This window comes from Conger conger, chromosome 19 (genome assembly GCF_963514075.1).
Source record: "Conger conger chromosome 19, fConCon1.1, whole genome shotgun sequence".
Classification (NCBI taxonomy): Eukaryota; Metazoa; Chordata; class Actinopteri; order Anguilliformes; family Congridae; genus Conger; species Conger conger.
In genome coordinates, this window is record NC_083778.1 from 2,507,901 (window position 1) to 2,520,790 (window position 12,890).

General features: G+C 46.7%; 1 protein-coding gene across 1 annotated transcript in view; it reads right to left on the minus strand.

The window, feature by feature from the left end:
* The window catches only part of LOC133118962 (semaphorin-3A-like), a 54,581-nt gene extending 44,122 nt beyond the window's left edge, over positions 1–10,459 (minus strand). The window contains exon 1 of the mRNA XM_061229310.1: positions 10,327–10,459. The gene's annotated coding sequence lies outside the window, so the exon portion shown is untranslated. The remainder of the gene's footprint in view (positions 1–10,326) is intronic.
* Between the last annotated feature and the right edge of the window lie 2,431 nt (positions 10,460–12,890).

The window sequence follows — 12,890 nt, forward strand, 5'->3', positions numbered from 1 at the left end:
TTGTCAGATTTTGGTTATGGAGAGGTTGGTGGACCCAGCCCTCCCTACCCTGACTGCATGGCCTGGGGGAAGAGAGCCATTGCTGGAGGACTGTACTGAAAGACATTGGTCCTCAGACTGGCCCCTGAGGAATGCCAGCGTGGTGTGCACTGGTTTTAATTTCGACGACAACTGCAATTGTTAAGTTAACGCGAAGCAGGTTTGGCTTCGTTTTCATATTCTACTGTACATGTTTCAGTGGCCAGGTGTGTACACTTTAATCTATTAAGAGCTTATTTCTATTATAATCTATTTATTATTATTATTATTATTTTCTCACCTCAGTCTTTCATTTGATCAGTTTAAAAAAATGGAACTGACTTTATGTAATCATTAGGAATATAGTACAATGCGAATGTGTAGTTATATTGTTATTCTTCATGTTAAGCACAGCCATTTCTGACATAATGTTACTTAGGAGGAAAATAATCCCTCAGAACATGAAAAGCTTAATTAAGGAAAATGAACAGCTTTGGACCCTCAGGTTAGCTGCTTTACCTCATTTGTTCTGATAAGTATCCGTCTGGATTAGCGACTGCAAAAGCATAAGAGCTGCAAACAGGAGCATAGAAAAGCACTGCCAGGAAAATAAAAAGCCGGTTAAAACCTTAAGATCCCAATATGTACCGTACAAAGCCGGGTTGCTCACAAATTCAGGTCTAAAGGGATTCCTTTTGAAAAAATGTGCACGGGTAGGTGGCCTAGGGTAGATTACATCACACATTTGTTTCTGGGAAATTCAGTTTCCCCCCAAAAAAGATCAAAAGCTGCCGATGGTTCCCCTTAGAACTCGGTCGGCTGCCATTAATTGTCAGCAGGGGACTCTTAGAAGCCAGGAGATACAGATGAAAACAAAAGGGTAGGCAGGGGGTATGGAGGGGGTGAGGGGGGTAGGGCGTTTAAGCTCGGGGGTTTTACAAATGGACTCCTCCTGTGAATAATCCCAGAAGGCCAATAGGAAGTCTCAAAAATAAATGCTGTGCGTGGGATTTAAGGTAAGCTTGCTGTTCCTGGTCGCCAGCCCAAGACTGAACAGTCTTTGTCTGGTTTATATCCAGGTCCTGACTGTTGACTTTGTGACTGTCCACCACAGAGCTGCTTGGACCTGTCTGTGCCATGAATCCGATTCAGTGCATTCTGCTGTATGAGTGTCGCAAGTATCTAAGTCTTATATTTTCACTTAAAATCTTATTTTCTTTTGCTAAATGAGAACAAAAAACTGCCAATGAGGTGAGAAAGTTTGACCCATTTCAGGATTTGCCAGTGGGGAGAGAAAATGTCAAGTCTTATTACAAGACAAAAAATGCTTGTTAAGAGCCATTTTTTGCAGTGCAGCACAATCCGACACCGTGCCCAATTCCTGATTCATACGAAGCAACTGTTGTCAGGACTCGGTTGAGCTGTCCGGTTAACAAATAAACCGGAATGTGTGTGTCTTCCAAGAATTGCTGTGGAAAATCGGATAAATCCACATTTAATGATGAATTATGAGATTCTGGTTTGATGTATGCCTTTTGGTTATTACATTACATTAATGGCATTTTGGCCAACGCTCTTATCCAGCGACGTACAGTTGATTAAACTAAGCAGGCGACAATCCTCCCCTGGAGCAATGCAGGGCTAAGGGCTGTGCGGATCTTATTATGGCTACACCGGGGATTGAGCCACCGACCTTGCGTCTCCCAGTCATTTACCTTAACCACTACGCTACAGGGTCATGTACCTTAACCACTACGCTACAGGGTCATGTACCTTAACCACTACGCTACAGGGTCATGTACCTTAACCACTACACTACAGGGTCATGTACCTTAACCACTACACTACAGGGTCATGTACCTTAACCACTACACTACAGTCATGTACCTTAACCACTACGCTACAGGGTCATGTACCTTAACCACTACACTACAGTCATGTACCTTAGCCACTACACTACAGTCATTTACCTGAACCACTACGCTACAGGCTACAGGTTATGAATGCTCTGAACTTACGCTGGAACCTACCACATCGCACTGTAAACTGGGTTAGCATGTCTGTTTGAAATGTGCTTTCTTAAGAGACAAAAAACGAAATGCTCCGCAAACATTTTGTTTTATCAGGGGAACGTGAGAGGGAAGAGCACAAGTGCCTGTATTCATAAAGCACCTCAGAGTATTATAACTGATCTAGGGTCAGTTTAGCCTTTTAGCTAACAGTGTATATGGGTAGGGCAAACTGACCTCAGTACAGCACTCATAATTCAATGTTTTAAGAATACAAGCCACGTCTCTTAAAAATGGCCTGTATCTTCCAACAGAGTGAAGCAGTTTGTAGAGAATTTGTAGAGTGATATCTGACTTGCTTAGACATGTTAGCCATACGTGCTCTCATACCATATGCATGTGTGTGGGCCCAGAAACCAAGAGCACCTACAATGTCAAAAGCTTATTGCTTACACTGCAAAAAATGATCAAGCGTTTGTAGTCTCGTAATAAGACTTAAGATCTTTTTATTTCTCTTAAATATAAAAAACTAGCTTCTTTTAAGTTACTGTTTGCTCGACAAGTGAAATGTTCTCACCCCATTGGCAAATCTTGAAATGAGTCAAACTTTCTCACCTCATCGGCAGTTTTTTGTCTCATTTAACAAAAAAGAAAAATACAATTTTTAAGTCCAAATATCAGAAATCGGAAAAATAACTTGCATGGCAATCGGAAAATAATCTGGAAAAGAATCATTACAAAGTGCGTTGCTGCGGCCTAATTTCCCGCGAAACAGCCCTCCCGACTGATCTGTTCTATTCTGTTCTGGACGGCGGGATGAGAGGCTCTAACCGTGCCCCCTGGCTGAAAGGTGAAAGACTGTGCGCTCCGGTTGAACTCCAGAGCGGAGGCGTTCGCACGCGCTCAGTTCCCTGCGCTTTGTCTGTAACTGCCGGCTGGCGGGGCCAAGGAGCAGGCGAACGAGAGCGCGGACGCGATAATCCCGCGATGCCCCAGTGCATCGTGGTTAAGGCCGAGCCCAGACGGAACCGTAGCCGTAGGAGGTCGCCGACTTTTCGCCATAATCGCTGGCGCTTTTATCCAAAAGCCACTTATCCACAGTTGATTGGACTAAGCCGGGGACAATCCCCCCTGGAGCAAAGTGGGGTTAAGGGACTTGCCAAAGGGCGCAACAGCTGTGTGGATTTTATCATGCGTGGCTACACTGGGGCTTGAGCCACCAACCTGCCGGGTCCCGGTCATGTACGTGACCCGCTAGGCTACCGGCTGCCCCATACTGTATGTCACAAACAAATCTGTGTGGATTTATGATATCTTTTTTACTGTACTGCACTGAGTCACCGAGCAGAATTTAGTTTTTCTTCCTCCCAAAAATATGCTGAAGCCGACCAGCTAATTACACAGAGTCTCCGCTGAACATCAGTGGTTAGCCTCAGGAGCGGATTTCAGCATGGCTCAGGTCCTGTAGCGTTAGCGCAGGAGGCTAGGATTTCAGCATGGCTCAGGTCCTGTAGCGTTAGCGCAGGAGGCTAGGATTTCAGCATGGCTCAGGTCCTGTAACGTTAGCGCAGGAGGCTAGGATTTCAGCATGGCTCAGGTCCTGTAGCGTTAGCGCAGGAGGCTAAGAACCGGCCTTGTGCTCCTTTTTATGACGGCCGGTGCATTTTACAGCAGTTGCTAACATTACATTACATTACATTACATTATTGGCATTTGGCAGACGCTCTTATCCAGAGCGACGTACAACAAAGTGCATACCCATAACCAGGGGTAAGTGAGCTGAAAGACCCTAGAGGGAAGTACAATATTTCAATATTAGGGCGGCCTGTAGCGTAGTGGGTAAGGTAAATGACTGGGACCCGCACGGTCGGTGGTTCGATCCCCGGTATAGCCTCAATAAGATCCACACTGCCGTTGGGCCCTTGAGCAAGGCCCTCAACCCTGCATTGCTCCAGGGGAGGATTGTCTCCTGCTTAGTCTAATCAACTGTACATCGCTCTGGATAAGAGCGTCTGCCAAATGCCATTAATGTAATGTAATTACCTTCTAGGGCGTGACCGTTCGGTCACAATCGACATTGGTTAATAATAGTAACGATTTTGGAGGGTTTTTTTGGTTTATCCTTTTGTTGTAATGTATATGCTGGTGATTTGTGATAGTGCTATATTGTTCTGTGAAAAACATAAATCCGTGAACAGTTCTCGGCCTCACCTGACTGTCCGTTTGCCTGTCTCTCCCTCTCTCTCTCTCTCTCTCAGGCTCCCTTGCCCATCTCTCCCTCCCTCTCTCTCTCTCTCTCCCTCTCTCTCTCACACACAGTGCAGATTTGTTTAATTATGGAGCGGACAGGCGTGTGCTGGAACAGAGGGTCAAAAAAAACCCAACCTCTCTCACCCTACATTCTGCTGATAGTCTGCTGAAGTGCATTATGGGGTACGGGAGCCAGAATCGGCCGCTGCTCGTGATCTGCTCTTCACTGCCGCACATTACATGCTGCCTTGGGCCTGTGCCATTTTCTCATTAGGAATTAACCGTTTGTTCTGCACCAAAAGCAAAGAACTTACCGAGCCCTGGACACAAACCCGATGTAGGCCTGTGTATGAATACCATTTCCATTAGATATGTCTCTAAGTGCTTTAAAAGCCTGTCCTTTCAGCCTAGGTTTACTCCACTGTTAACACCCCGAGATGGATTCAGTGGTTAACGCTGAATGTAGACCTGTAACAAGACAAGCTACGATGCTGAACTTACTTTGTGACCACTTTACAGCATAGTAGCTAAGATGCTATAGCATAGTGGCTAAGATGCTATAGCCTAGTGGCTCAGCTGCTTGACTGGGACCTGGAAGGTTGGTGGTTCGAGCCTCAGTGCAGCCACAATAAGATCCGACTGGCCCTTGAGCGGGGCGGGGCTGGGCAGGGCTGGTCCAGGGACGAAGGCAGGCTCAGATCCTCCGCCCCTCCCAAAAGCCCAGTTTTCCAGCAGTCAGACGGCTTAGAGAGGCGGGGCCAGGATCCTGGCTAATTACAGCAACGAGGTGATTGAGCCTGAACGGGATCAGGCCCGCTTTAACAGCCATCTGTGAGGTCTGGATGAGCAGGCTCAGGGTTAGCACGTAGCCCCCCGCGCCCCTATCACACTGGCAGAATATCAGCAATACAAAATACAAACAAACCATCATCCTTCACCCCACTGGGTGTCTTACACATGAAACTGAACCATAAAGCAAGATTATACCTATATCTTCTCTTTTGAAAATGACACCAATAATAAGAATAACCTGTGAAAGGGATGATTCTGTTTCGATTCAAAATCAGGAAAGCATTCGACATTTCATTAAATTAAAAGGGAAAAAAAATCCTCATTCAATGTGATGGGTCTTCTGAATTGAATTTCAATGAATTTGATTGAACTGGAATAGAATTGACTCCAATCTTGGAAGACCTATTTAACAGCCATCACATTTATCTCTCTCATTATCCCCCTTAAATGATCTAAATGAAGAGAAGAAATTCAGTCACAGTGCTCATAATGTAACACATTTCTCCACCCTTAACCCTTTGAAGAGCAGAATGCTTTGGAATGCTTTTTTTTTTTTTATTTAAAAGTCAGTGTTCTAGAACTCCAATGCTTCCAGTAACCAGAACTGATTGTGAAATGGTAAATGGTTGGCATTTATATAGCGCCTTTATCCAAAGCGCTGTACAATTGATGCTTCTCATTCACCCATTCATACACACACTCACACACCAACGGCGATTGGCTGCCATGCAAGTTACCAACCAGCTTGTCAGGAGCATTTAGGGGCTAGGTGTCTTGCTCAGGGACACTTTGACACAGCCCAGGCGGGGGATCGAACCGGCAACCCTCCAACTGCCAGACGACTGCTCTTACTGCCTGATCCATGTCGCCCCATCAGCATAAGAATGTTCTTCAGTGAAGAACATTCTAATCACATATTCACAAAGAAATTGTGTCTGGATAGGGGATGAATCAACTTAATCAACTTATTTGTGCAGTCAGTCCCAATGCAAACAGACCCCAGTACACTACGGAACGTGAAGTCCTTAAAATGCGCTTAATTGAAAAGTATTAAAGTGAGCATATTTCCCCTTAAAAATCCATTAACAGCTCAATTTTTAAAGTGCAAAATTGAGGGGCTTGGTTTCACAGCGCTATCATAGTGCTTTTGTGGGACCTGAGAGATGCATTTATTTGAGCAGGCACTGGATCTAGTATTTCATGACAAGATAAATGTTCGTGTATTTATTGCATTTCTGACCACTCGCTCGGTTCCCGAGCCCAAAATCGGAAAGGGGCCAGACGTGAGGAACATCCATCCCCCCCCCCCCCCCCTCCCCCCGGAGCAGGCTGGGAAACAGGATCCCGGGAATATCCCGTTTTAGGGAAGCGGGGCGAGCCCTGTCTAAAGAGAGGCGCTGAACACTGTACTTAAGGAGCGCGGTTTGCGGCTTTTTGGAGAACTGCTCCGGAGAGGAGACGATAAAACGAAGGCGAGCAGAATTTTCGGGGGGTTGCAGCGCACCTTGTAATTACCCAAACCCGGCCTTGTAGCTGGAATTTGTCCAATCAGGAACATACAGACTCTGCAGACAGGGCCTGCCGCGGCTGGGGCACAGGGTGTCTATTTTGAAAGATTTACAGCAAAATGTCAACGGCTCAGTTTCTTTTACTGGTCCGGCCTCGACAACAGACGCTGCTTTCTTCTGGAACAAAGCAGCACCTCTAATTTAACACACTCACACACCCACACAGACATAGCAAAGCTATGCCGATTGTAATTATCATGTTGGTCAATCGGCCCATTAAAGCTGTGATCTATATTTTTGCAGACAGATCAATTTTCCTGCAGATGGGAAGACGTGTACCTGCATGCTTTAACCTCTGGGGGGCAGTGCTCTCCAGACTGAACACCTATAAAAGCCGACTAAAATGTGGCAAAAGGTGCAGTGATGATAGACCACTGATGGAGCTTTGATCAAAGCTAAATTAGTTGATCACCAACTAGCTTACTTTTGCTTGGCAATCAAAGTCTTATTTTGCCTCCATACACCTCACATGCATGCATACACACACACACCACACACACACACATGCATGCATACACACACACCACACACACACACACACACACACACACACACACACACAGACACACAGACACACACACACACAAAGACAGACACACACACACACACAGACACACACACACACACATGCACACACACACCACAGACACACACACACACACACATACACACACACCACAGACACACACTCACACACACACACACACACCACAGACACACACACACACACACACACACACACACACTCACACACACAAAAGAGCAGCACCTCTAATTTAACACACTCACACACACACACCACAGACACACACACACACACAAAGACAGACAGACACACACACACACACACACACACACACACACATCACAGACACACACACACACACTCTCACACACACACACACACACACACCACACACACACACACACACACACACACACACAAAACCAGAGCCGGCCGGAGTGTGAAAATCACTTCTGTTGCACTGGCTGTCTGTGGAGAATTGCGCTCGACGCTCGTTCATTCAGGATAATTACAAGGCCGGGCCCACAGGAGAATACCCTCAGCTACCCGTCTCCCTAAGCTACCGAAAGAACCTGCAAGAAGTCTGTCCTAAGAAGCGTAATGAGACATAAAGTCTTGCTTTTTCCACTCGAGAAAAACTATTAGCTTGGTTATTTATTTTACCCCATTGGCAAATCTTCCAAATGAGCCAAACTGTCTCACCCCTTAGCTATCTTTTCGTCTCGTCTATCAAAGAAAAGCAATCGAAATATAAAACAAAAATACTTGTTAAGATTGACTGTCTATTTTTTTTTCCGTTTTTGTTAATGTGTGTTTATTTTCTCTTTTTCTCTCTCTCTTTCCTTCTCAATACCGACAGCACAATACTGACGTGACTAATACATGTCTCTCCAGTCACGCTGCTGAAAGTGACGATGCTCCACACGAGTTCACTCCATGGTTGAGTGTGACATTCTAAACATCGAGTATATAAGGTCATTATAAGACTGACTTATTTTGTGTTTTTTTGCAGAGAGGGAGGGGGGCTCCCAGGAACAGCCTTCCGGAAGGTTCCGGGCCCCGGCACCTGTGGGACTCCTGATTGGCTCCCAGTGATTTACTGCCTTTCTCAGGTGACCATTTGTCTGTGGCTCCCCTCCGACACGTCCTGACTGCTCAAAGCAGCCACGCTTTCCTGTAATTCAGCCCCCCCCCCCCCCCCCCCCCTTTTCACAGGTCACTGTTTCTTCAGTCAGGACCCCCCACACCCCCACTTATTCCCCCTCCTCTTTTTATTTAGTGAATAAAAATAGCAAATGTGTCACAACACCAGGCTAACCCTTAAAGTGGCACTCCAGATGGTACTCTCGACCTGATACCTTTTCAATTAAAACCCGACTAAATTTTCTCAAGTTTCTCAATCAAAGCCAAAACCCCCGTGATTTGGGTGGAGCCCCTTCATTCTGAGTTTGAGTTTGGGACAAAAATGGTGACGCAATACTGCTGTGTTTGGACTTTCGATCGATGTCTACGTCAGCCAGCGGATTCTCCGCTTCGATTTATTTAATTTGTTTTGCATTCACGATAATTCAATTTTTGCATATACGCTGAAAATGAAAGGAAATTGAATTATGAAAATATTGGAGGAGCTTCTGTAAAATAGAGCTTTATTTTTGAACTCGATAAGATATACTGCATACTCGTATATACATTTTATTTATTTTTTAATTAAAAAACAGGAGACAAACTGGAGAATTTTTTTTTCTATTTCAAGATTTCAAACTAACAGAATTGATTTGGTATGGCGAATTCACTTCAGCCATACAGGACTATGAATGTAGCAGTGTTGGAAGTTGTCTTTGTGCCTCGACCTTTTTAACGGACTTGATTGGTCTGCGCTGAATGTTTTGTAACTTGTGTGTAACTTTTGTGTTTATTTGTTGTATGCCAGGTCTCTCTTGTAAAAGAGAGTTTTAAATCTCGTTGAGACTTTTACCTAGTTAAATGAAGTGACATACATTTGAGTTGTGCTCACATGTGAGTGGCAGAAGCGACAGGTCTTGGAGGCTAAAGGAGTGTCTGGAGTCAGCACTCAGGTGGTACTCAGGACAGCAGGGACCAGCGACGGGATCCTCACCCGCGACGCGGGATGTTTTCCTTCACCCCGCGTATCCTTACGGAGCGTTACCGCCGACATTAAAAGCAGCAAACATGTGGTGTTAATCTACATAGCAAACACCGCCATTCCCGCAATTCTCCCTACCGTTCCCGCTACTTAATCCCCACCTGCTCTCCCTGGGAAAAGCTTATCCGTCAACGGCACTCTCCACAACCTGAAACTGGTAACAGGCATAGAAATTGGCGGCACTAAACGGCGAGCATACGAGTGCAGAAAGATTACAACCCAGAACGGATTAAGAAAAAGCTACACGGCATCATCAGGATGAACTGACAGCCAGAAAAAAAAACAACAATGACATTCACAATCGCGGAAAGAATCTCAGCCATTTCATTCTAACAAATTAACTTCAACCGCTGCCATTAAAAGTCAAATAAAACCTATTGATATTTAACACCACTGACATCAATCAGCACCTGCATCTACACAAACCAAAAAGAAAGTTTGACAGTGTCCACAAATAAAAGGAAAGGTAGTCACTATAAAGGGCCTTGTGTTTTAAAACTTTGTCATGGCTTTAACTTCAGAAAGAGCCAGCGTTTGGCTCGGGAATAAAGCCCTGCACTCATTGCGGCAGCTAAGAATTACACAGCGCTAGTTTACTTTAATAAAAGAGACGCGCAAATAGTTTGGCTCATAGACGCAGACGTTCGGCACTTCGGATTCACAGTCCGCAGAGGTGCCAAGCCACCGTCTGGCATAAACTCTCCCCCGCGCTCCACAGAAGGACCGAGAAACCAACACCAGGGAAGCTACAACTCGGCATCGATTCACCACTGCCTACACCCGACAGCACACGATAAAACACCGTTAATAATGAATAACTAATTAACGGAGAACGGCCGACACGGCTCTGCAAGGTCGTAAAAGTACATCTGAAACCCGAAAATATCGTAACGAATCGCCAGGAGAGGGAGCGGGCAGAAATAGCAGGTCATCTTTTTTGCACAGCAGACGGAGAGATGAGTCTGAAGAGAGCCGAGATAAATAAGCGGGGAGACGTACCTTTGTAGGAGAACTTGAGCCTAGGGACGTTGCTTTTGGTTCCTGGGAGCCCAGTCCAGAGGTCGTCACAACCCCGTAGAGCAGTAGTACAATCCCGAGGAGGTAGTCCATGTCTCTGCACCAAGTCCACCGCTCCCCCCCACCAAAAACAAATCAGAAACACAAAGGTGGTGAAGATGAAGGTGAGGACGAGGACGCGGTCAACCCCCCGGGTGGAGTCCGGAGCCCGGGACCTGCAGGCAGACGGGTGACCGGAGTCAGCGCGGCGGAGGTGCGTCCGTGCGTCCGTGTGGGACGGGAAAAAGGGGGGCGATCCTCCGGACCTTCGCTCACATCTCTCCTAAAGAGCCCCCGGCTCCTGCCTCGGGGAGAGAGAGAGGGGGACGGAGCGCACCCACATGGGGAGGGAGGGAGAGAGAGAGAGGGAGCGAGAGAGAGGGGGAGCCCGGTCTGAGCACCGCTGGCTGACCCTAGTTTTCTCCACGCTGAGAGAGAGACACACACACGCTGAGAGAGAGACACACACACGCTGAGAGAGAGAGCGGTGAGCTGCCTCACTCCCACAGGCGCTGGTCGAGACTGCTCCTGTGTGCCACTCAGCCAGAGCGAGCACAGCTATGGGGGGAGGGAGAGAGAGAGAGAGAGAGAGAGAGGGAGAGAGAGAGAGAGAGAGAGAGAGAGAGAGAGAGAGAGAGAGGGAGATGAGAGAGAGAGAGAGACAGAGAGAGAGAGAGAGAGAGAGAGAGAGGGAGAGAGAGAGAGAGAGAGAGAGAGAGAGAGAGAGAGAGAGAGAAAGAGAGAGAGAGAGAGAGAGAGGAGACACAGAGAGAAAGGAGAGGGAGACAGAGTGAGTGAGAGAGACAGAGAGACACACAGAAATAGAGAGGAGAGAGAGAGGGTGAGAGAGATGCAGAGAGAGACACAGAATGAGTGAGATAGATAGAGAGAGAGAGAGAGAGAGAGAGAGAGAGAGAGGGAGAGAGAGAGAGAGAGAGAGAGAGAGAGAGAGACCACCTCATCTGTACTGTTGTGTTTGTAATTCAACTTGTCTATAGCTTTGGCTTTGGTTATTTATTTGCTTATTTGTTCACTTATTATTATTCTTTTTTTCCCCAATGTACTGCATTAATAGTGTCTTATGTGTTATTGCTAATTGTTTAATTGTGAATTGCTTTGGCAATATTGTTATATGCAGTCATGCCAAAAAAGCATTATTGAATTGACTTGAGAGAGAGATAGAGAGAGTGAGAGAGAGAGAGAGAGAGAGAGAAAGAGAGAGAGAGAGAGAGAGAGAGAGAGAGAGAGAGAGACTATGTACTACATGGGAAACGACAGAAGATCCCTGGGAAGGTTTTTCCTCTTCAACACATTTCTTTTTTCACTTTTCTCATTGTCTGTCCCTCTCTCTCTCATTAGTGCTGATTGACAATCCCCATACGGAGGGGGAACTGGAGAGAGTGTGCACGTGTGTGTGAATGTGTGTGTGTGTGTGTGTGTGTGAATGTGTGTGTGTGTGTGTGTGTGTGTGAATGCGTGTGTGTGTGTGTGTGTGTGTGTGTGTGTGTGAATGTGTGTGTGTGTGTGAATGTGTGCAAGGGAGCATGCTTGTCAACGTGTGCAAGTGTGTGTCTGTGCGTGTAAGTAGAGATGTAGAAGCTGGTAGTGTAGAGGCTCAGAGGGTGTGGAGTTTATATGGTGTAGAGAGGTGGAGAGTAGTCTGTGAGTGGGGTATAGAGGTGTAGCTGTGAGTGGGGGGTAGATGGTGTAGGGGGTGTAGGGAGCAGGGTGTAGGGGGTGTAGATGGTAGGCTGTAGATGGCTGTAGGGGGTAGGGTATAGACATGTAGGCTGTCAGTGGGGTATAGACATGTAGGCTGTCAGTGGGGTATAGACATGTAGGCTGTCAGTGGGGTATAGACATGTAGGCTGTCAGTGGGGTATAGACATGTAGGCTGTCAGTGGGGTATAGACATGTAGGCTGTCAGTGGGTATAGACATGTAGGCTGTCAGTGGGGTATAGACGGTGCTGTCAGTGGGGTATAGACATGTAGGCTGTCAGTGGGTATAGACATGTATGCTGTCAGTGGGGTATAGACATGTAGGCTGTCAGTGGGGTGTAGACGGTGCTGTCAGTGGCGTATAGACATGTAGGCTGTCAGTGGGGTATAGACGGTGCTGTCAGTGGGGTATAGACATGTAGGCTGTCAGTGGGTATAGACATGTAGCTGTCAGTGGGGTATAGACGGTGCTGTCAGTGGGGTATAGACATGTAGGCTGTCAGTGGGGTATAGACGGTGCTGTGAGTGGGGTATAGACTGTAGGCTGTTAGTGGGGTATAGACGGTGCTGTGAGTGGGGTATAGACGTGCTGTGAGTGGGGTATAGACGGTGCTGTCAGTGGGTATAGACCGTGCTGTCAGTGGGGTATAGACCGCAGTGGGGTATAGACCGTGCTGTCAGTGGGGTATAGACCGTGCTGTCAGTGGGGTATAGACATGTAGGCTGTCAGTGGGGTATAGACGGTGCTGCCAGTGGGTATAGACATGTAGGCTGTCAGTGGGTATAG